Raw genomic sequence first — 24,849 nt, 5'->3', positions numbered from 1 at the left:
TCTATAAGACCATGTACAGATTTCTCAGTAGAAACCATGGAGGCAAGAAGGCAGTGGTATGATATATTTCAGATACTGAAAGACAAAATATGCCAGCCAAGGACTCTATAGCCAGCAAAACTGTCCTTCAAAAATGAGGGAGAGTTTAAAATGGTTTTAGACAGACACTGAGAGAGTTTGTGAAAAAGATACCTCCTCTACAAGAAATACTAAAGGGAGCACTATAGGCAGATAGGAAAAGACAGGAAAAAGTTTGGAGAAGAATGTAGAAATGAAAATTATCAGCAAGGGTACTGTATGACCTCACTAATATGGACAAACATTGATGAGCAAACTTTGAGAGTTGGAAAAGAGATGAAAAAATTAATTAAAGGTTATCAGGAGACAGAAAGAGGTTAGAGATCAAGCATTTGATGCTGAAGGAGTATAGGAGGTTCAATGGGATTGATTGCATAGAGCCAGAAATGGAATGGATAGCATAATAGTGTGTGATGGTAACACAATATTATAAGTACTCTGGACAAAGATGAGTGTGAGTACAGTTGAAAGAAAGGCTAAGGGCATGTATGACACCAGAAGGAAAGATAGAAGATAAAGTCTGGGGATATATAACTTTGCAAAACCTAGGTTTGTCAATGATTTTGATTAAATGTACAAATATAAAAATGATTTTAAATGAGGGAGAACAAATGAATGACAACATTGCAAGGTGTTGAAAATTGGATGATATAGGGGAAAAGAATCAATGCAAACTAGAGTCTATAGTTAACAGTAACAGGTCAGATGCTACCACAAATTACAACAAAGGCAATATATTAAAGTACTGTCTATGAGAGGGGGATATAAGGGAGTGATATGGTATTCTTGGTGGTGGTGGGGTTGTCTGACCTTCTCATTGCATTTTGGTTTTATTTTTCTTCTATCTTTTTAATTGTTATTCTTTATTCTTTTTCTCCTTTTCCTTTGTCTTTGGGGAAGAAATGAAAATGTCCTTGTTTCATAATTCAGTATAATCACATAATTAAGTGAATGCTTAATTATGTGATTATACTGGGAACTATTGACTGTTTACTTAGTGTGGATTATATGGTGTGTGAATAAAACAAGCAGAGGGATACAAGTGATGGAGAAAATGTGGAGAGAAGGATATACCTATTCCCTGTTGGTAGGGAGGTAGAATGGCACACATCAGCTGGAGAGCAGTGTTGTGGCTCCACAGGAAGCTAACTATGGGGTTGCCATATGGTCCTAAAACCCCATTATTGGGTATATACTTGGAAGAACTAAGAGCAGGGACATGAATGGACATTGCACACTGGTGTTTATGGCAGCAGAATTCACAATTTGCAATGGATGGAAGTGGCCTAAGGGTATATTGACTATAAACGGAATGGTGAATGGTGGTGTATACATACAATGGAATTCTGAGCAGCAGCAAGAAGAAATGAAGTTGTGAGGTGTGTAACTAGGTGAATGGACCTTGAGGACAGTATGTTGAGTGAAATAAGCCAGAATTGAAAAAACAAACATTGTAATGCCTCACTAATATAGACTTACTATAATATGGGAACTCTGAGAATTGCATCTGTGAGCAGAGGTTATCAGGGGAAAGCTTATCATAAATTTTCCTAGATTGTAAGCTCTTACAGCAGTCACGTCTATTCATGAGGTGTAATGGTTGTTTTTAAATTCTGAGATGCTGAGCTGTTTGTGTATAATCTGGTTGGGCCATGGAACTTCAGGTATTTGTGTGACACCTGAGACTTAGAGCCAGAGGTCTGCAGCTATGAATGTCAGCATTACCCCATATAGCAAATGTTAAAGAAACTGAAATAGAGATCAAACTTCAATTAGGGATATGAATGCAATGGGCTTGGTTAGGACTAAGGTAAACCAGACTAAAGGGAAAAGGATTATTTTGATTGGGTTTTCAAACCTCAACTTTTGTGTGAGACCAAAGGAAGAGGTGTTTATTTGGTGCAAAATCTATATTTTCTGTAGCATGCTACATAAGTTAACTTGAATGATCAGTTTATTCAAACACCAAAATTACATGAAACCTTGAATAGGGGTGACATCTGGTTGATTTGTATAGGTTAGCATGAAACCCCAATACATCCCAGAGTAATCTGGGCAGAGAATAAAAAGTATTTGCAAAGCTACCTTGAGGGCCTGGGGGAAAATGTGGAAACATTAAACTTCCCTTATCTGGGGAATTCCTGATATTCTCACAAGCATTGGGGGCTACCATTGTAGTAGATCAAGTCCTCGATCTTGGGTCTTGCCGTTATGAAGCTTGTTACCCAAAGGAGAAGCTAAGCCTATTTATAATTGTGCCTAAGGGTCTTCTCCAGAGAACCTCTTTTGTTCCTCAGAGGTGGCCTGTCTCTCTCTAAGCCCACTCATCAGGTTAATTCACTGTCCACCCGTTTACATTGGACTTGACTCCTTGGGGTGTAAGTCTCCCTGGCAATGTGGGATATGACTCCCTGGGATGAGCCTGCACCCGGCATCATAGGATTGAGAAAGCCTTTCTGACCAACAGGTGGAAGAGAAATGAAACAAGATAATGTTTCAGTGGCTGAGAGATCTCAAATGGAGTGGAGAGGTCATTCTGGAGATTATTCTTATGCATTATATAGAAATCCCTTTTTAGTTTTTAGTGTATTAGAATAGCTAGAAGGAAATACCTGAAACAGTTGAACTGTAATCCCGTATTCTTGATTCTTTAAGATGCTCTTATAGCTATATAGCTTACACAATGTATGTGATTTTGAAAACCTTCTGACTCACACTCCATTAATCCAGTATATAGACAAAAATGACAGATGATTAGAAAAAAGGAGGACAAAAAGTAAATGAATAATAGGGGGAAAAAGGAGTATGAGATATTTTGGGTGTTCTTTTTCATTTTTATTTTTATTCTTATTTTTAGTTTTTTTTTGTAGTAGTGAAAATGTTCAAAAAATTGATTGTGGTGATAAATCCACAAATATATGATGATACTGTGAACAACCGATTGTACACTTTGGATGATTGTATGGTATGTGAATATGTTTCAATAAAATTGCATTAAAAAAAAAAACCTAGTGGAGTCAATAGTAGACCTTGTAATTTCTGATATAATTACATTAAGGAAATGAGAATCCTGTTTTCTTCCATGACAATGAGCAATAGAAGTTTACACCAAAAGTAATATCTGACTGTGCTGGATTTTATGCATCATGTTAGGTAGACATCTTCAGAACCATATCTATTATTCCCATTTTCAGTAAGGTGTTAATGTGGGAATCTGGGCAGCTAAGCAAAAGTTTCTTATTATTACCTCCATGAAAAGATACACCATTTCTGTGCTTGAAAGGGTGGGGGCAAACTGATTGATACAATTTATGTTTTTTTTTTTTTTTTTTCAGTCATTCATAGAATTAATAAGTGAACTTATTCCCCTTCTTTTACCATCTGGTGCTTAATTTGATTTAACAATGTGAATGTACTAGGAGGAGTAGAAGTTAGTACTCTCCAAGTCATTTTAAGGTAGCTCAGGATATCTTCTGTTACCAGGGAATTTTGGAGATGGAGTGCTGAGGTTTGGCTTCAGTGCTCACTAGTTTGACACCTCAGTTTGAACATTTGAAAAGGGGGAATATCACTGAGTCAACATCATAAAACTACTTGGGGATATATATATATATATATATATATATATATATATATATATATGTATACATATATATATATATATATGTGTATACATATATATATGTATATATATATGTGTGTGTGTACATATGTATATAATGTTCTTAATACAATTAACTTTCACAAAATAAAGACAGTAAAAGATTGCTGTTGTCCATTATTACTATTATCCTGTATTGGAGTATCATTTTAGGATTGCACTCTAGAATAGAAGTTTCTCAATGGCAGGAGGCATGGGTTATACATTTTTGCCTTCTACTTCATTATCATTATCATCTTACTTAATGTCATAAATATAGTAGTCACCAAAAAAAAAAAAATCCCAAATAAAAGTCCCCAAAGATTTCCTTTCTACATGCTTTACTGATTATATTTTAGGCAAAATTACTGCTGACATTTTTATATAAGATGTAAGCCTTGAAAAAAGGAGTAGGACCTTATGGTACTTGATGAAAGTGTTCTGAGAGAGAAATTATTGCAAAATTTGACTTACAAGGAATTCACAAGTAATCTCATGGCCTAAAATATAGAGTACTGCAGATTGTTCCCTCAGTGGAAAATACTCTTGATTTCAGGGTCTAGTGTCAGGTTCCAACTCTGTCAATGGGGTTGGTGTGGCAAGTTGTGAGATCCCGGCCTAAAAATATTTATACACTAATTTATTTTGGAGCTAATATTGTAGAATGTGTACTCTGATCTGTAAATTAGCCTTTCTTAAGTGTTTATGGGTTCCTTGATCACCCCTCCCTCAATTGCTTGTCTATCATTTGACAGAAGATGACAAAATAATAATTAGTTGATGAATTTAAATGTTTCATTGCTGCTGAAAAGTTTTGGCTGCATAAGGGCACCTGCTGTGCAGCTTGTAATATACTCAGTCATTTCCAGACTGGTTGGCAATTTGTAGTGCTTTGCTGACTCTGAAAATTTTTATATAATCAGTTACATGCCTTTGCATATTTTTATTCCACTTCAGTAAGCCCAAAGCAATTGCTATAAGCAGACAGTCCTGGAAAAAAAACTGTAAAAAGGAGTGATTTTGTTTTATTATATACCAAGGATCAATTTCTGCTCTCTCTGCTACATATACCATCCCCAGTCACCCAACAATTCGTCTCCTGAACTCTCTCTCCTGAGGTCAATGCCTTGGAGACTGACCAAGTCTTATTCTTGCTGGATATCACTCTCTTCTGTGTATTTTAACATACTATTTAAGAGCATGAGCTAGACTGAGACAAAGCTGGATTTAAATTCTAACACTAATACTTACTGGATATATGCGCTTTGATGAAACTCAGTGTTATATTTGTAAAATATATGAAATAAGTGCATTAATAATTATGCCATAAGATTTAATGTGTTGATTTCTGTAAAGTACTTCAGATAGTATCTAGAAGAAGTAAATACTCAAAAAGTGGTGGCATGAGGAGCTCTGGAAATCATGTCCCCAGTAAAACAATCATAAATGGTGAAATTTATTAAAACACACACACACACACACACACACACAACAAATGAAAAGGTAAACTGTTTAAAGTCATTGGAGAAAAGACTTAAGGGCATACAGCAGATGGAGAAATGCTTATTCAAGAAATTATGCTAAATCATGTGAAGAACAGTGAGTCTGTCAACCGAGCCACAAACCACTTTATTCCCCCCACCCTTCTAGTTCAGAATGATGGAAGCTCCACCACAGGCAAGTGAATCCAGGAACACAGGGATCCCTCTCATCTAGTACCCAGTCCAGGTCTGTAGTATCTCTGCAGGAGTGTCAGGCTACCAGCATTTCTTATCCCCCATCACCAGTACCATGTTACAGAAGCTCCACTTCAGGCTAGAGAGGCTGAGAAGTCTGGGACTCTCATCCACCATCCAGACTCTGCTAAGTTAGGAACTCTACTCAGGACAGGCAGGTCAAGAACCATGGATGCCCAATAATCCTCATCCAGCTCACTCACAGGACAGAGATTTTAAGCTGAGAAGACCAGGGGCTTCTGCTCCTGCCCAGAGCCCTGCCCCTAAATCAGGTATCACTCCAGAAGTTAGTTACTGTCCCTATCTGACACTACAGAGCAGTGGCTTAGAGATTCTACCTAGGGAAGAGGCAGACGATAAGAACAGAAAGTTATTCTTTCTTATTCTTCCCAGGGGAATTGATTTTATTTGGGACAGAGTGTGAGGAAGGTCAAGCATAAATGTATTCATTTTTAAGTGTATTCAACAGTGGGGACTGTGATCATAAAAATGATTAAGAGAATGGCAGCTAAATGATAGAAACAAGCAAACCAAAGAACAGCTAGAAATTTAACAGAGAGAACTAGGGGAAAAGACAGCTAAGAAAAGCCCCCCCTGGGGTTAAAGCCAGCCTCAAAGTCTGTCCTCAAAGACTGTCCTTGCAAAGGCACCCTAACTTAATTGGATCAGACTGGAGCAATGCAGATCCCAGGATGTTGCCAAAAACAATAGTGCAATCAGCTAGGAATTAGTGGATGTGCAGTGCGGTAACAATAGAGGAAGTTCAGCTAGAAACTCACCTGAAGAGCTGAGAAAAGGTAATCAAATAGAGCCTAGCTAAAACTACTAATAATGATGTAATGATGATGGTAGGGAAGACTGTGTGTATGTCCAAGTTGGCACCCTCTAAGGATTAACATCAGAGACTTTTGACTGCAGGAGAACTAGACTTCATTGAAGTAATCTAGTCAATTAACAAACAAACACAAGAACAACTGCCACAAAAAAGAAAAACTTACAGAATTGAAGGGAGAAAAGACTATTCAACAATAGTGCTTAGAGATTTCAATATCAGAACTTCAGTAATGAATAGAAAAACTAGGTAGAACATCAACAAGGAAAGAGAAGAGTGAACAACTCAATAAACTAGTCCTAACAGATGCTTGGAGAACACATCACCCAACAACAGAATACTCTTTCTTTTCAAACACATGTGGAGTATGATAGAATATATGCTAGGCCATAAAGCAAGGACCAGTGAATTTAAGAGGATTGAAATTACACAGTGCATGTTCTCTGATCACATGGGATGAAATTAAAACTCAATAATAGCAGAAAATTTGAGAAATTCCTACTCCTTACATACTCTTTAATAACCAGTAGGTCCAAGAAAAAATCTCAAGGAAATATAGAGAACATTTTGAAATGAATGAAAATAAAGATATAATATATCAAAATCTATGGCATGCAGCAAAAGAAGTGAATAGAGAAAAATTTATTCATGTAAATGCCTATATTCAAAAAGAAGAAAGACATCATATCAATGACCTAACACATCACATTAAGACACTTATAAAATTACAGCAAATTACATCTGAAGTAGACAGAAGGTAGACGAGAATAAAGGTTAGGGAAGAAATTAATAAAATGGAAAATAGAGAAACAAAAGAGAAACATCAACAAAACCAAAAGTTAGTTCTTTGTAAAGATCAATAAAATGTACAAAATTTTAGTTAGACTGACCAAGAAAAATACAACAAAGACTCAATTTACAAAAGTTGATTTTCAAACATACCTGTTGGATAATCTGTAGACCTATAACAGACAGAGGCAGTGGAAAAAGCTGAAGGGGAATAAGTAAAAATATTTAATATTTTTCTTTTGTTGGTGGCAGGATTTTTATTTTTATTCTCAGAATGCAAACTATTTCTACAGATCCATAGATACATTTTTGGAATCAGAAGCAAATATTACTCTTTTACAAAGAGTCAAAGGAAAGGTATACAGTTTCAAAAGAATAACATAAATAATTAATAAAGGTTACCATAACTTATACACATGCAAGAAATGATACTAGGTTGTTTAGAGAATAAAAAGATGTATAGAACTCAGACTGGACTTTTTGGAGTATACCATTTTATAAAGGAGCTAAGTTCTGTACATAAATCTACCACAACAGGTGAATTTATTATAGGATTGATTTTATATGTGTAATAGAAGCCATAAGTGCTGGGGGGAAATTTGGGGTTCAGATCTCTTCTTTTAGGGAGGTTTCAGGGAAAAGGTGATTTTCTTGGCACGTTGGAAATTGGGTAGGCTATTAATAAGCTGTATTAGGACAGCGGTTATTCTTGGAGAGGGAATAATGTGAAAAAAATAGCAAAATTACAAAAATAAATAACTGAGGCCATAGAATAGGCAAGTAAAAGTAATAAATGCCAAAAGATAAGACTAGAAAATGATGTAGAGTATGATGAATGGAGATCAGAGAAGGAGATTTTTAAAAATTTATCATGGATATATTTTGAAGGATAGGAATTAAATCAGTAGAGAGTAGATAGGAGATCATTCCTGGGAGAATGATGAGAGAAGAGGAAAGGATTTGCATAGTGTATACCAGGATTGTGGCTGAAGTTTAAATTCACAGAGGTTAATAGGAAGAGGCATATCAGAGTTTAATCTATAGGTGGTAGGGAGCAAGCAACGTATTCAAAGAAAGTAATCTGATATAAGCAGGCATACCATACTTTTCTTATTGCACCAAGAATGCTCTATTTTAATGACCTATTTATTTGTTATTTCACCATTTCAATTGCAAACTGTTAGGGAGCAGGACCATGTCTGTCTGTATGATATTCAATAAACATTTTTTTGAATGAATGGATAAATGAAAGAAGGGAATGTATAACACAAGATAGTTTTAAAAGATAAACTATAAAATTGATGTTAAAGAACAAATAGTGAAGGACAATCAGAACTTAACACACAATTGACACAAATTTTTTTAAGAAGTGGTTTTCCCAGGTGCTCAATCACCTTATCAAATCACAGATTTCTGCACCCCCAGCCAAGGTTTCCAATTCAGTAGGTCTTGATTCTCTCAACTCTGGATTTCTAAGTTTCCAGGTGATGACAATATTGCTGAATCCAGGGACCACACTTTGAATTATCAGATTATTTTCTCCACCATCTTACTCTGATTGTTTTAAGTTGGTAATTTTTGCAACTAGAAGCATACACTTTCCTGTACTTCAATAGAAATATAAGCAAGAGATTAGGCAATATTTTCTTGTGTTGGGAGTTATTATAATACAGTGGAAAGTGCACAAATAATGATACTAGGAGAACTTTGGATTCTGGCTCCATTTCTTACGTGCTCTTGACCTTGAACAAGTCACTGATCTCTGAGTGGGTGGCCAGTAGTAGCCCTCAGTTAGTGATAGCACGATAAAAGAATGGTTAAAAGCCAAAGTTTGGGGGTCAAACAGATCTCTATTCATTCCTCACTGCTTACACCTAATAGCTCATATACTTGAAGAAATTATTTAATTTCTCTGAACTTTGGTTTCCACACATATAAAACTAAGATAAAATACTTAACTTGTGACACTAAGAGATAATATTTATAAAAAGAGTGAAACATAGCCTAACACATGGCAAGTATTTGCTAGATTTTGGTTAGAATTTTTTTGTTATCTACTCTTTCAAAAGAAAAAATAAATCTTAGATTCCAATGTTTATCATGCTTATTAATCTTTAATTAAGGTTTATCCAACCATTTATTTCCTTTCAGCCATGTCCCATGGTAATTGGGACCTGGCTATATCTATGCTTCCAAAATGTTATTTCTACTCCTTATATGATCCAATGGAAATGACAAGTGGTGTATTGTTTTGAGTTTAGTAGAACCATTTAATATTATATGAATTTGGATACATCAAATGGGTTCTCTAATAATAAAGTCTTCATATATCTAGATTGACTTCCCATTAAACAAAGACATAGTGGACAGCCCCAAAGACCCACGGACTGATTAAAAAATAGTGAAGCCAATTGGGTATACCTTTATTAAAAAGTGAACTGGTGTTCTGTTGTCATTTATTTTTCTTTTATGCTGGATGTATAGATACATTTTTGTCTCAGCATGGTGTCACATGATGCCCAATTATAAAGCTTTTCCTTCATTTTGTTGTTCTTTTTCTTAATGACACTGAATCACAGAATACTACTGAGCAATTAGAAGGAAATACAATAACATCTAGCATGTATGTGAGGAAAAGTGTGTTGGAATTTCTTACAATTATTATAAAATATTTTCAATTATACTATACAAATTGATTTTAAAAATACAATAACAACTTTTTTCCTATCAAATGGTTTTGTAAAGTCTTAAGGAAGGTTAAAATGGATAAAACTGGGAAAACTTGCAAGTGTATAAGAACTGAGCTTCTTTAAAATTCACACATTTAGGATATTGTTTTTAACCTGTGTAGCTTATTAGTTCATTTTCACCTTCATTCTGGGCCGTTATAATTAGGTTATTAAAATTATATTAGGTAATTTCATTAGACACTATTGGCAGTGATAATTTTGGTTTGATTTTTGTTCTGCTATACACAAGAACACCTGTGGATGACTTGATTGCTAGCATTATCTTAAATTAAATATTTGAAGGATCTATAGATGATCCTAAACGTAAATTTAAGTTGTAAAATTATTTTGAGTTATTAATTCTAATGTTTCTAAAAGTGTCTGATTTTCCTGCTGATTAAGCTTTAATCTGTTTTAATCCAATCTTTCCTTTACATTATGGACTATTTAGAAAACCCTGAAATGAAATTAATCACTGATATTTTATCATTTTAGAGCTAGACTGCCTAGTTGGAACTTGGGTTCCACCACTTACCAACCGTTTGATCTTGGCCAATTTGTTTAACCTCCCTATGATACAATTTCCCTATCTTTAAAGCAGGCATAGGAATGGTACCTACCTCATGTTATTTTCATGAAAATTAAATGAGGTAATGCACACAAAGAGCTTACAACAATGCTGGTACAAAATAAGTGCTAATAATTGTTAGCTATTCTTCTTAGCATTATCTATGGTACTCAGAAAGGGGAATTCAATGAATAATTACAATAAATGTCTTGATTTTCATTTTATGAAATAAACTATTTCTTAGTATTTCAAATACAGTCAACATCAGGACTAAGCCACAAATTTCAAGTAGTGTTTTCAGCAGAATACTTATAGGAAATTAGTGAATTCTATTGTATTGTTTTTGTTGTTTATTGACTTTTGTTCTTGGTTCTAATTTTTATTTGAAAATATATAATAATACTTGGAGGCAATCAATGTTATCATAATGAATGTAAGATGTTCCAAAAGATATTCAAGAAAGAAGATTCTTACCTTATTGGGTCTTTCCTAGAGTAGAAAAAGTCTATGTAACTGGAATGGGGTGCAAGTCATTTCTCACAAGCTACTACTGTGGGTTTAATGAAAAATCCAGATCAGCTCAGAAATAAGAATATTAAACATGGAACAAGTAAAAAAGTACAAAACATAGTGGCACAGAAAAAGCACTGGGTTTGGAATTATAATATCCAATTTTCAAACCTTGCCTATGACCGATAACTGTGTAACCTTTACTTAAAATTTATAATTTTCAGGTGTCTGTTGCATGGAGCCAATAACACTAAAGTAATTTGAATATGCAATGAATTAATTCCTAAAGACTGTTGTTGTTGTTGCAGAATGGAGATTGTTAGGTATTTTGCTACTTAGCTGCAAGAACTATACCCCAGTGTGAACAGTTTTCTGGGCAGCCTTACAAAGAAAGGACATTGATTCTTCTCTAAAACCTAATAAAAAAAAACATAAAGACTCAACTTATTTTTTCCAGTGAAACTAGGACAATCACACAATCCCAATCCAGGTATTATGATACATCTCTGCCAAATACAGTAAAGTTTGGATGAAACTGAAAGATGATTGCTTCTTTCTTGAGCTTGTATGTGTATGTGTGGTAGCTGTTGTTGACCTCCTAACAAGAAAGAGAAGGGAAATAGAAGACCTATTCAGCAATTCTTTATTTTGAATAGCAAATTTCCAAGCTATGGTTGAGAAGTGTTAAAAAAAATACTAAATAAAAACAACAAAAAAGACTATTGTGTCTTAAGAGCAAAGAATGAGATCAGTAACTGAGGAGATGACATTCTAATTTTCTATTATCCAACACTCTGATTTTGAGAAATGGCTTGGAGAGGAGACTGGGTAGGTTAAAAGAGAAATATGACTTTTGACGTGGCAGTTGCTGACCAGGGTCAGGTGAGCAGAGATTTAAAATAATAGACATGGAAGCACCAAACAAGGAACCTCTCTAAACGGACTTTCTTGAGAGCCATGGGGTGGGGGGGTAGGGGTGGTGGTGGTGGGGTGATTAGGCCCAAGTACCTCCAAGTTGAAATGGGTGAGCAAATGTTTGATACAACATTCCAAACTAACTGCTCCTTTGCCCCTTCCCAGAACGTGTTTAAGCAAATTGCTGAACCAACTAAAACTGCTCTCATTCAAAAGCTACTGAGGCACTAAAGGACCAGTGTAGAACTTAAACCCAATTATCACAATTTAAAATGTAGTAACAAAATATAGAATGCAAAAGGCAAAAGAAAATATTCTTCAAAAGAAAATTTCTCAATGGAAAAGAAGAAAAATTGAACAAACAATTTTCCACGTTTTCAGAAGTTAATGTGAAATAACATAAAAGGAAATAATGTGCTCCAAGACCATATTTCAGAGACTGATCAATGCTCTCATGGGAACATCAAGGTGGCTTTTCAGTGGACTCCCCCACCTTTACAATAGCAAGTCAGATTACATCACTTGTCTACTCACTTTCCATGGAGAACTCCTTTACTTCCTCCCAGTCTTTGCTCAAATGTCACCTTCTCAAAGAGGCTAGTGTTGCTATTACCCTATTTAATGCTGCAAATTTCCATTCATACTGTATGAACACATTCACCTTCCTTTCCCTGGGCTTCTTTTTTCCATAGAATTACCATTTTCAAACATTCTGCATTATTTACTTTTATTTATTATTCTTTTGCCCCCATCTTCCTGCCCCACTAAAATGTAATTTACACTGGGCAGGGATCTTGGTGTCTTTTGCTCATAGATACATACCAAGCACCTACAACAGTAAAGGAACATAGCAGGTGGTCAGTAGATTTGTTGAGTGAATTCATGAATGAATGAATGAATGAAGCAATAATCTGAGGTAAAAAATATAAACTGCATTTATATTCTAGAAAAAAGTAGAAGTCACAAATATTCTAAATGAGTCACAGAAATCAGGAAATATACATAGATACAGAGAAAATTAGAGTAAGTGTGAAGTTTCATTTTGCTATGCAAAAATGTGAATGTTCTGATGATGTATTATTTTCTAGAAATGCATAGTTTATCAAACTCTCATCTTAAAAGACAGAAAATGTACATGGCCCAAATGCCTAATAATATTGAGCCATTTCAAGGAATGGTACTCCTCAAAAATTACCAGGCCAAAACATTTTCATCAGGGAATTATTTCAATGAATTATTCTTCTAGGAATAAGATGATTCTGATATGATTTAAAATGCTCCAAATACATAGTAAAGAAAGAAAAGTTTACCAAATTTATTTTCAATGCTATCCTAAGTCCATTACCTAAATATGGCAAAGACAGTAAATAAAAGAATCTGTAATACAATGTCACTAATGAACCTCAATGCAGAAATTCTGATTTAAATATTGTGAAATAAAAATCCAGAAGTATTTTAGTACATATTACAACACAATAAAGTGACATGATTCCAAGATTGTAAGGATCATTCAATGCTGAAAATTTTTTATTGTACTTCACCATTTTCAATGGCAGAAAATAAGAAACAATATCTTGTAGATTTTGGTAAAATTAAGCAGAATCAGATAATACATTGTATATAGTAAAATGTATATAATTTCAGATGTAAAGCCAGCACTATCATTAATTGAATTATACCTATCACCATTATTATTTAATATATTAACATCATATCCAAGTATTGGCATATAAAACTATATGAAAGGGAAAAATTGGAAATATAAATATTGGATAGGAGAGGGATTTTCATTTGCTAGGCTACTGAAAGCTATATACTATGACATGGGTTGGCTGTTAACAATGGGAATTTATTAACTTGCAAGCTTATAGTTTTGAGGCTGTGAAATGTCCAAATCAAGACATCATTAGGACAATGACTTCTTCTTGAAGACTGGCTGCTGGCAATCCTGGACTCCTTTGTCACATGGGGTGACAGCACATGGTGGTGTCTGCTGGTCTCTCCCTTCCAGTTTCATTGCTTTCAGCTTCTTGCTTCCGTGGCACATGTGTGCTCCCCCTACCCCCTAACCCCCCACCCCCCACCCCCCACCCCCCACCCCCCACCCCCACCCCCACCCCCACCCCCACCCCCACCCCCACCCCCACCCCCCACCCCCACCCCCACCCCCACCCCCACCCCTACCCCTACCCCTACCTCTACCTCTACCTCTACCTCTACCTCTACCTCTACCTCTACCTCTACCTCTACCTCTACCTCTACCTCTACCTCTACCTCTACCTCTACCTCTACCTCTACCTCCCATCTCTCTCTGTGTCCATTCCATTTATTAAGGATTCCAGTATCCAGTAAGAGGTTTAAGACTCACCCTGGGCACACCTTAGATGAAGTAACCTCCTGAAAACTGACTTAAAATAGGTTTACACCCACACAAGTGGATTAGCTTTAAGAACATGATTTTCTCAGGTACATACAGTTCCAAACCACCACATGGGGTGATTTTTATTTCATGATTGATTATATAGAAAACAAAATAATTACCTGAAAAAGTATTGGGAACAGATTATTCAGCAATTTTACAGATTAAAAAAAGCAAAACAAATGTTTATATATAAACAAATATATATGTATATAAAAATGTACATAATAAGTAATATTTCCCATTACCAATTATCGTAGCAAAAAACCTAGGCATAAATTCAACAAAAAATGTTTTGGATATCCAAAACAACTGCTTTATTTGGTAACATAAGGCAGATATGAATGAAGGAAACTCATGCTACCTTTTCTTTCATGTGAAGACTCACTGTTGTAAATCTTTGAATATTTAGGAAACATACATTTATAAAGTAAATGACCATTCATAATAATAATCCCCTGTCTGCTATTGTTGTAACAAAATGATACAACATTCCTATGGGAAATGATGCAAAGATTTATTTTGAAATATCATGACAATATCGCAGACAATTTTGAAAAATAGAGCAAGGAGTAAAAAATCATTCTTAGGGTTATTTAAACATAATCTTACAGCAATTAAACCAGTTTGAAACTAATATGAATATATAAATATGTTGAGATAATATATATAATTGGAAGACCAGAAATAGAACCAAATATGTATGAGAATTCAATGGGTATAAAAAAAAAATCTCAATCAAAAAAAGATATTCATGATGACAATTCACTGGTCATTTGTAGAAAAATAAAATTGAACCTTCACTTCACTACTTTCATTTGAATGATTTCCAGATGGACCAAATATTTAAATGTCAAAATGAGAGTATTATTAGAAGAAAAAACCATGGATTTTAAAATGTTAAACTTCTAGTAAAGACAGACTTTCTTAGACCTTTTATGGCAAAATATCCAAGAAGATGCTAAATTTCACAAAGGATTCAGAGATTTTGCTATATTTTAACTATGTTTCACTAGACTTAAATTTAAAGCACAGAAATTATTACCATTAAAAGAGAAATGACCAACTAGAGAAAATGTTTGAGATTACATATAACAGGTAAAGCACTTATATGCAGAGTTATTAGAAACCAAATAACAAAGGAGGGAAAATTTTTTCAAAAGATAATTCAGAGGGAGAAGAAAAAAAAAAAAGACTACAAACATCTAAGATGATGCTTTCTTTTTACCACTAGATGAAGAAATATAACTAAATGAAGAAAATGTGTTGCTTTTGGTGTACAATTTTATAATATCAATGTAGCATTAGAGAGAGAAACATGCTCATAAATTGTTGCTGGGGGTGTAATTGGTCAAATAACTGTGGTCAACAATTTGGAACATCTTTTAAAATACACAATGCATGTATCCTTTTGCCCAGCAGTAACAATTTGCATAAAATAATACATATTAAATATTTATGTATGATTTTTTCTTTATTTTCTGTGTAGAGAAATATGTTCATAAACATTGTCCTGAATGAGATATAATTAACACTTATGTATTCTGTGCCAAACAGGGTGGGAGTGGGCAATGGGTAGGCAGGAGAAAACAAACCTCAAAAGGAGAAACTTTGTCTTCATTGTACAATTTTCATTACTTTTACTTTTTCTTTAACTTGTATGCACTTCAGTACTCTTATTATTATTATTTTTTTACCATAAGCTTTCATTGTTTGTTATTTTTTTTCTTGGTCTTTCGTAGTTTCACCTTGGTTCATGACACATGATAATTACAATCCATGCATAGTCTGCTCTAGTTTATTAGTTCATCAGTTATTTTTAACAATGCAGTAAACACTCATGAATTCAAAGCCCCAGACCAAGGCTTAACAATAAACAACACCTAATCATATGGCCCACCACAAATGATGCCTTTACTTCCCCCCACCAGAATTAACTACCCTCCTAAGTACTATGTTTGCAATTTTCTTGTTCTCCTTTTTATATAATCATATTGTCTCTATAAATGTTCCTAAATATATATGTATTTTAACTTAAAAAGATTACCAAGTTGTACACAATTTGGGAACTTAATTTTTCACTTAATTTTATATTGCTAAGATTCAAACTTGTAGCATATTACTATGGTCCTTTCCTTCCCTTCTTTTCCTTTCTCTTCCCTTTCCTTTCCTTTTATTTTTTTTAAATTTTTTTTTTGTTGCTAACTAATATCCTATTGTATCAATACACTAAAGTTTGTTAATCTGTTTTCCTGTTGATCAAATTAGGTTGTTTCTAAGTTTTCACTGTTAGTTAACTGCTGCTATAAACATCCTTGTATGTGGGTTTTGTTTTTTTTTTGGTGTGTCTATTCTGGTTTCTGTTTGAAATATACTTAGACATGGTATTGTGGGGCATAAGTTATGCAGATATTCAGCTACAGGAGAAAACGACCATTTCCAAAGCAGTTGTGCTAACTTACACTACTACCAGAAATTTATGAAGAGAGTCTGTGGACTGATGTCTTCTTCAAAAATTAACTTCATCATATTGTCAACTGAGAAATTACATACTGAGTTACAAGGTAGCAGAAATGTTTAGTTGGGGTCTTAGAATTGCAATTCAGGGAGCACAGATTCAAATAGCAACCCAAACTCTGTCCCATCTTGGGGTTTTAAAGTAAGGATTTTTAAAGGAAAAACAACATAATTTGTTTGTTAAGAATTATGACTGGTTGATAATTCTAAATATTCTTTATCCTGCGGTTGGTTTCTGGTGTCTGGGTATGCTCAGAATTCTAAGAAATGTTGCTGCTCATGGTTCTGTTTATTTCAGCAGTTTGCAATATCTAACTGAGACATGCACAGAGGAGTAATTTCCTTAATGGCCTCCAGACTCTTTATTTTAAATCTGTTAGCCATAGCAACTCTATTTTATTTTATTTCCTTTTACAATACTTCAATTTATTTCAATTTAATTGGTTATAAATTGTACCTCATTATGGTCCTAACCTGAATTTCTGTCATCACTAGTGAGGTTGAATATCTTCCATGTTTATTGGCTGTATGTGTTTCCTCTTCTGTAAAATGCTTATTTATGTTTTTTGCTCATTTTTGTGTTGAGGAACTTTTGAACTTATTGATTTGAGTCAGTTACATATTTGGTATGTAAACTATAAATATCTTCCTTTGGTTTGTAACTTACCTTTTTCATTTTCTAAAAGTGTCTTCAGATAAAAAAAATGTTCTTAAGTTTAACATAGTGAAACATATTCATCTTTTAGAGTTCATATTTTTTATGCCCTCTTTAAGAAACTTTCTCTACTCAAAGATCTAAAAATGTATTGTACCAAATTTTATAATAAACAGTTTAAAGACACTTTTAGTCATTTATCCTTAATCCACAGATTAATTTTTGCATATAGTAAGAGGAAAAACTCTGGCTTTCATTATTTTCTGTGTGGATAATTGATTTTAAAAGTTAATTTTGCCTTTAATAAGCAAATAGGTAAACAAGATCTGCATGTCCATGTAATACAATATTATTCAACAACACAAAGAAATGAGCTATCAAGCCATGAAAAGACATGGAGGAACCTTAAATACATATTGCTAAGTGAGAGAAGCCAGTCTGAAAGGGCTCCATACTGTATAATTCAAACTATATGACATTCTGGAAAAGGCAAAATTAAAAAGATGGTAGAAAGATTAGTGGTTGACATGATTTTGGGGTGTGGTGGAGAGAAGGGATGAATGTGTGGGAGCAGGGCATTTTTAGGGCAATGGAACTCTTCTGTATGATACTGTAATGGTGGATGGATGACATTATGCCTTTGTCAAAATTCATAGAACTGTGTACACAAAGAGTGAACTCCAATGTAAACTATGGACTTCAGTTACTAATAATGCATCAATATTGTCTTAACAATTGTAACAAATATTCCACCATAATTTAAGAAATTTACAATAAAGAAACTACATTGGTGGAGGTTTTATATGAGGACTCTGTACATTGTGTGCAATAATTCTGTAAAACTAAACCTGCTATAAAAATAAATTTTATAATTCAAAAAAAGAATCATTTTGTTGAATACTTTATTGTTTTCCCATTTCATTGCCTTTCTAATTAAAAACAGAAATAAACAAAGGGAAGTAAAATCTGTTTGAGCCTGGGGTTAAATCTCATTTAGTTGTGGACACTAGTCTCCTTAAAAGACACACCTTGATCATCTAGCAAATAAGTGATACTCGGTTCTACTTCTTTAGGAATCACCTTCAAAATAGTTAATAGGTTGGTAGAAGTTTACATGTCCATACATGTCCTCTGTTAGTTCACAGTCTTTTTTTTTTTCCTTAAATTTCTCAAGTACTATGAAAGAATGAAGACAATTTAAGGTAGGGCACTAAGTGTCAAGTTGTAAGCAGAGTCCAAAATATTGACATCTCAAATGAAAGTATTGATATCTAATATTATAACTTTTACTGTGCTTTTATTATTTCCAGGCATGATTCAAATCACTGTATGTCATTATCTCATTTTATCCTCACAACAAACCATAAAGAAAACTAAGGATTAAAGGGTTATGTAATTCACCAACATCATATTGGTCATGTTTGAAGAGACTGAGACTTGAACCTAATTCTTTCTTATTTAAAAGCACATATTCTCTCCCATGAAGTGAAATTATTGTTCTACAATGTTATGGCATTTCTGTTGTTCTCTTATCCTTTGCTGTCTATCAGTGTTTCCAGATCTCACCTCTGTAGCTGTGCTAGTTTATGCTCAGCCCTGACCACCTTTTCATATATGGGTCCTTTCTTTGGCCCTAAAACTTTTTCTCTTCTTAAATGATGCTGTGAGCAAAGTAAGGCAATTCAAGGTAGTCTACTTGAGAATGAAATTATAAAAGAACATTTAGAGTGTCCAAATATTAAATAAAAGTTACTAATTTCCACTATTAAACCCAGATTTCAAATACAATTTCTTTTTTCATGTTTTTAAATGGAGAAGCTGAATAAATGCATGAGGATAAGTGTAGCAAGTGTTTTGTGCTATGTAAATTTCACTCAGAATGTATAAGAAACACACCTGAACTTCCTGAGATGGAAGTTATTTTATTTTGGAAAAAGAGTAAATGAAAAGGCTACTGATGGTCAAAATATCCCTCTAGGATTTCATGCAGCAGTAATTGGATAATTGCCAGTATATAATTTTGACATTAAAATGTGACTACTAAAAATAAAAGAAAGTAATAAAATAAAATATTTTTCTCCAAATACTACTATTTCTCCAAATATTACTGCTATTATAGTAATAATCCTTGCCATGGTCAGGGCAGAACTATAAAACACCTGGAAGAAATCATGGGGAAGAATCTGCAGGACCTCCTGTTAGGCTATGGTTTCTTAGCCTTTCTACACAAAGCAAAAGCAACAAAAGAAAAAAATGGTGAATTAGATCTCATCAAAATGAAAAACTTTTTGCATCAAAAGACTTTACCATGAAAGTAAAATGGCACTTACACATTGGGAGAAAAGACTTGGAAACCTCATATCTGGTAAAGGTTTAATATCCAGATTACATAAAGAAATCCTATGACTCAACAACAAAAAGACAAGTAATCCAATTAAAAAATTAGCAAACTCTTCAATAGCCATTTCTCCAATGAAGATACACAAATGGTCAAAAACACATGAAGAGATGCTCAAGATCATCATCTATTGGGGATATTCAACTCAAAACCACAATAAAATACCATTTCACACCCACTAGAATGGCTACTATTCTAAAACAAACAAACAAACAAATAAACAAAAAACAGAAAATTACCGGTGTTGCAGAGTATGTAAAGAAATAGGAGCATTCATTCTTGTTATAGAGGGAATATAAAATGGTGCAGCCACTGTGGAAGAGTTTGACAGTTCCTTTGAAAGTTAAGTATCGAACTACCATATAACTCAGCAATTCCACTTCTAGGTATACATTTCAAAGAATTGAAAGCAGGGACTCAAACAGATATTTGCACACCAATGTTCATAGTGACATCATTCTAATTGCCAAAAGATGGAAGCAAGCTGTTCTGGTTTGCTAATGCTGCTGGAATGCAAAACACAAGAATTGGATTGGCTTTTATAAAGGGGGTTTATTTGGTTAGAGTTACAGTCTTAAGGCCATAAAATGTGCAAGGTAACACATCAACAATCAGGTACCTTCACTGGAGGATGACCAATGGCGTCCAGAAAACCTCTGTTAGCTGGGAAGGCACGTGGCTGGCGCCTGCTCCAAAGTTCTGGTTTCAAAATGGCTTTCTCCCAGGACATTCCTCTCTAGGCTGCAGTTCCTCAAAAATGTCACTCTCAGTTGCACTTGGATATTTGTCCTCTCTCAGCTTCTCTGGAGCAAGAGTCTGCTTTCAGCAGCCATCTTCAAACTGTCTCTCATCTGCAGCTCCTATGCTTTCTTCAAAGTGTCCCTCTTGGCTGTAGCTCCTCTTCAAAATGTCAGTCTCAGCTGCACTGAGTTCTTCTATTTGTCAGCTCATTTGTATGGCTCCACTGATCAAGGCCCACCCTGAATAGGTGGGGCCATGCCTCCATGGAAATATCTCATCAGAGTTACCAGCTACAGTTGTGTGGGGTGCATTTCCATGCAAACAACCTAATCCAAACATTGCAATTTAATCCCCACTAATATGTCTGCCCCATAAGATTGCATCAAAGAATATAGCTTTTTCTGGGGACATAATACATTCAAACTGGCACACAACCCAAGTGTTCATATTCCAATGAATGGATAAACAAAATGTGGTATATACATACAGTGGAATATTATTCAGCCATTAAAAGGAATGAAGTTCTGATTCATGCAAGAACATAGAGGAAACTTGAAGACATCATGGCAAATGAAATAAGCCAGACACAAAAGAACAAATATTATATGATCTCACTGATATGAAATAATTACAACAAGCAAATTCATAGAGTAAGAAAGTAGAATATAGGTTCCCAGGGCCAGGGTGAGGGTAGGGAATGGAGAGTTGATACTTAAATTGTACAGAGTTTTTATTTGGGTGGATGGAAAAGTTTTGGTAATCAAGGGTGGTGATGAAAGCACAACATTGTGAATGTGATTAATATCACTGAATTACACATTTGAGTGTGGTTAAAAACAGATTTCAGGTTATGTATATTTATGTTCCTAGATTAAAATTTTTTTTAAATCAGACTTTACAGCACAGTGAACCCTAATGTAAACTGAGAGCTATATTAATAGTACAATTATAAAAGTGTTCTTTAATTAATGGTATGAATGTACCACACTAGAGTAAGGTATCAATAACAGGGTAGTATGCTGGAACTCTGTACTTTATGCATTATTTTTCTGTAAACCTACAACTCCTCTAATAAAAATATATATCTAAGGAGAAAAAAATATTAAGGTGTCAGCAAGGTGGTGCTTATTCCCCCAAGACTGGCTGCTTGCGATCCTTGGTCCTTAGCTTTTCTGTCACATGGAAACAAACATGGCAGTGTCTTCTCCTTTCTTCTCTGGAGTTCTGCTGACTTCCACCTTCTAGCTGCTCCCCATGGCTTACTCTTTCCTTGACTTTTAATTTCCTTGACTTTTAAGGATATCAGCCATATTGGATTAAGAGTTACCCTCATTCAGTTTGGGTACAAAGACTTGCTCAGATTTCTTCAGTATCACAATGGGAAGCTTTTCACCAATTTTCACATGTGCTGATATTTTTGAGAGAGGAAAAACTATTAATATATGAGCATACACAGCTTCTCACACTGTACTTTAAAGATAATTTTGTATTTCCCAATGGGTTCCCACAGTTTTACTATGAAGAACAGGGTAATGAATGACTTTGTGTGCAATGATGTTGATTTATTTAAAGTTTGGAATATGTGATGGATTATGTTGGTTGTAGTGAGAAAAGTTAAATACAACTGTCATATGTGCCTTTAACATTGAGCAGAGTATTGACAAATGACATGCCTGCAGATCACATGTGTTTCAAATCTATTCCTTCCTGATAACACTTACACAACTTCATCCTGATGATCAGGGTCAATCACTCCTGCCAGAATTTTAAATCCTTCCATTGCCTCCTCATCTCTTGACCATGTTTCTAGGTGGTTAACAAAATTTAAAGCTTAAGAAGACTCTTACTCTGTACCCCAGTGGTAAATTTTTCCCTCTAAGAATTAGTACCTCCAGATTCATAGTGCCTAAATTATGTGGGAAAGAAATTTCTTCAAGTGAGTCACTGTTGGTCCCATTTGTACATTCATCTTCCAACATGAGTAGTCCATCTACTAAGTACATAGCACTATATAGTTGTTGAGATACAGTATACGTCATGTACTGGAGAATAGCACATTGGTGCATTGTAGAAGAGAATTTCACCTCAGCTGTGCATTCAAAGTGGCATTCAATTGCTCTAAGGGACTAACAGGTTCTGGGTATTATAGCATTTGATGGGGTAGTGCATTCCATACACATGTACACACCCTCTAACCTCCTTTTGTGGTAGAGTTACCTAGTATGATGTATTGTTATCTTAAATCCTGTGCTCATGGGTCAAACATTCCAAAGTCCTCAGAGAGTGGTGTGGCAGCAAGCCCTACAAGCAGGAACAGTGTAACTATAAGTGTGTCTATGCCTCACCCACAACTCCAGTCAAATAGGTCACTGCTCCTTCAAAAATGGGAGGGATCTTCCAACCATATGGCAAGTTGGTCTCCACATGGATGGCGCCCAGTATTTGGGACTCAGCATGGAACTCTGTGGCTGGCAGGTTTGACTTAAAGCAATACCAATAACTGTTTGAAACTGGGTGAGAGGGAGCTCAGGCTATTGGACCCATGAATAGTCAGTGTCCCTCCTACCATAGCTACTCCATTCATGTGCCCACTGTGCCAGTACTGAGGTGACTGGTAACAAAGGCTGGATAGTGTCAATTGGATCATTCATTTTGGTTTGCTTGGGTATTTAGGGCAGATTTCACTATGGATAGTGTTTGGTTGGAATTGATATAAAATACAAAGCTCTAAACACTTTATATCCATTGCCTTAGTGAAACTGTACTCTATTGTCATAGAGATCCATTTTTAGAATGCTCTTACAACCAAATCAAATCCTCTTGAAACAAACTCAGCCTTTTTCCATCTCCTTCTGCTGCTCGTAAGACGGCACCATGCAGCTTTAGTTGTGAGCTGAGAATGAGGCATCAGTGTGGCAGGGGTGGATGAGATGGCATTCTGCCCTTTGGCGCTGCTTGTGCCTGATCCCAAATGTACTGACTGCAATTTACTATGGATTGTTACGGTACAATCTGACCTTATAACATGATGGATAAAACTGACAGAAACCAGGTTGTTGCAATGACTCCTTGGAAACAGAATGAATCCCCCACACCCAAAATTTGATTCAGCTATGGACAATGATGATGCCACACATGCACCCCAGGAGTGCATGAGAGGGTTATTACTCACATAACGAAGCTTTCTCTAGAAAGCAGGTAGCCTCACAGCAGTTCTAAAAATGGCTTTACAGTAAGAAAGAAGACTGGAATGAGAATTTTATTGTAGTTGATGGGTTAGGCCAGGGTGAGGGCTCCTATTGGCATCAAAGTAGGGTACATCTGGGTTTTCTCATCAGATATTGCACACAAGGAGAAGATGGAAGGGGAAGGCTTAAAAGCTTTCAGTGGTAATACATAAAAAATATAGTCAAACTGAATGCTTATTATGCAAGTTAGGATAGGTATTTCTAGATACCTCTGTCACTTGGTTTCCTCTGGCCTAGCAGTATTCCAGGGACTCTTTCAAATAGTAGCTACTTCCCTGCTTCATATGGTATGATGTTGCTTAAAACCCTAAGGGCTTACATTCTGATTCTCCTTTCAGGGCTTGCTATAAACCCTACACAAGGTCTTTTCTTCCCATGGGTATATTTTATATTAAAGAGTCTTCTGAGTTATATGGCCCATGTGACAAGACTGCTTTTCACCACAGTCTGCACCTTCTGTTAAATCCCTTCCAGCTTGGATAATATTTAAAACTAGCAGCTTTCTGTGTTACTCAAGAAATGGGTTGGAAAAATATCCCCAATTTTTTTTGAAGATATGGCTTTCAGATATAAAAACGTCTACCAGGCACTATAATTCCTGGGAGGTATGAGAGGAAATAATTGGCTCTTTACATTGGATGTGACACCCAGCATGTACTAGACCACTGAACCTAAAAATTCATTGTTGTGATGGGCCCTGCATCTTCGTAGACTTGTCTCTGAAATTCTATAGCACCAAATCTTATCATGGTCTCCATCGCACTTGCTGCGTTTTGTTCATCTAGTTTGATTGTATTATTATGATTAATATAGTGGAGATCAGGGTAATTAACATGGCCCTTAGGCAAGAATACAAATGTATGCTATCATTCACCCCACCTAAGCACAAGCTTCTTTTGTATTTCCTTACCCATGGAATGGAAAGGAATACATTTGCTAAATCAATGACTGTGTATCATATATCTGAGACTGTATGAATCTTCCACAGGAAATATACCACATCTGGCAGAACCTTATGATTTGAGATATTATTTGGTTATGTTTAAGGTCATCCACTGTTATCTGCCAGAATCC

The sequence above is a fragment of the Choloepus didactylus genome, chromosome 1 (assembly GCF_015220235.1).
Source record: "Choloepus didactylus isolate mChoDid1 chromosome 1, mChoDid1.pri, whole genome shotgun sequence".
In the NCBI taxonomy this organism is placed as follows: domain Eukaryota; kingdom Metazoa; phylum Chordata; class Mammalia; order Pilosa; family Megalonychidae; genus Choloepus; species Choloepus didactylus.
The sequence above is the reverse complement of the archived record's forward strand: the minus strand, read 5'-3'. Positions refer to the sequence as shown.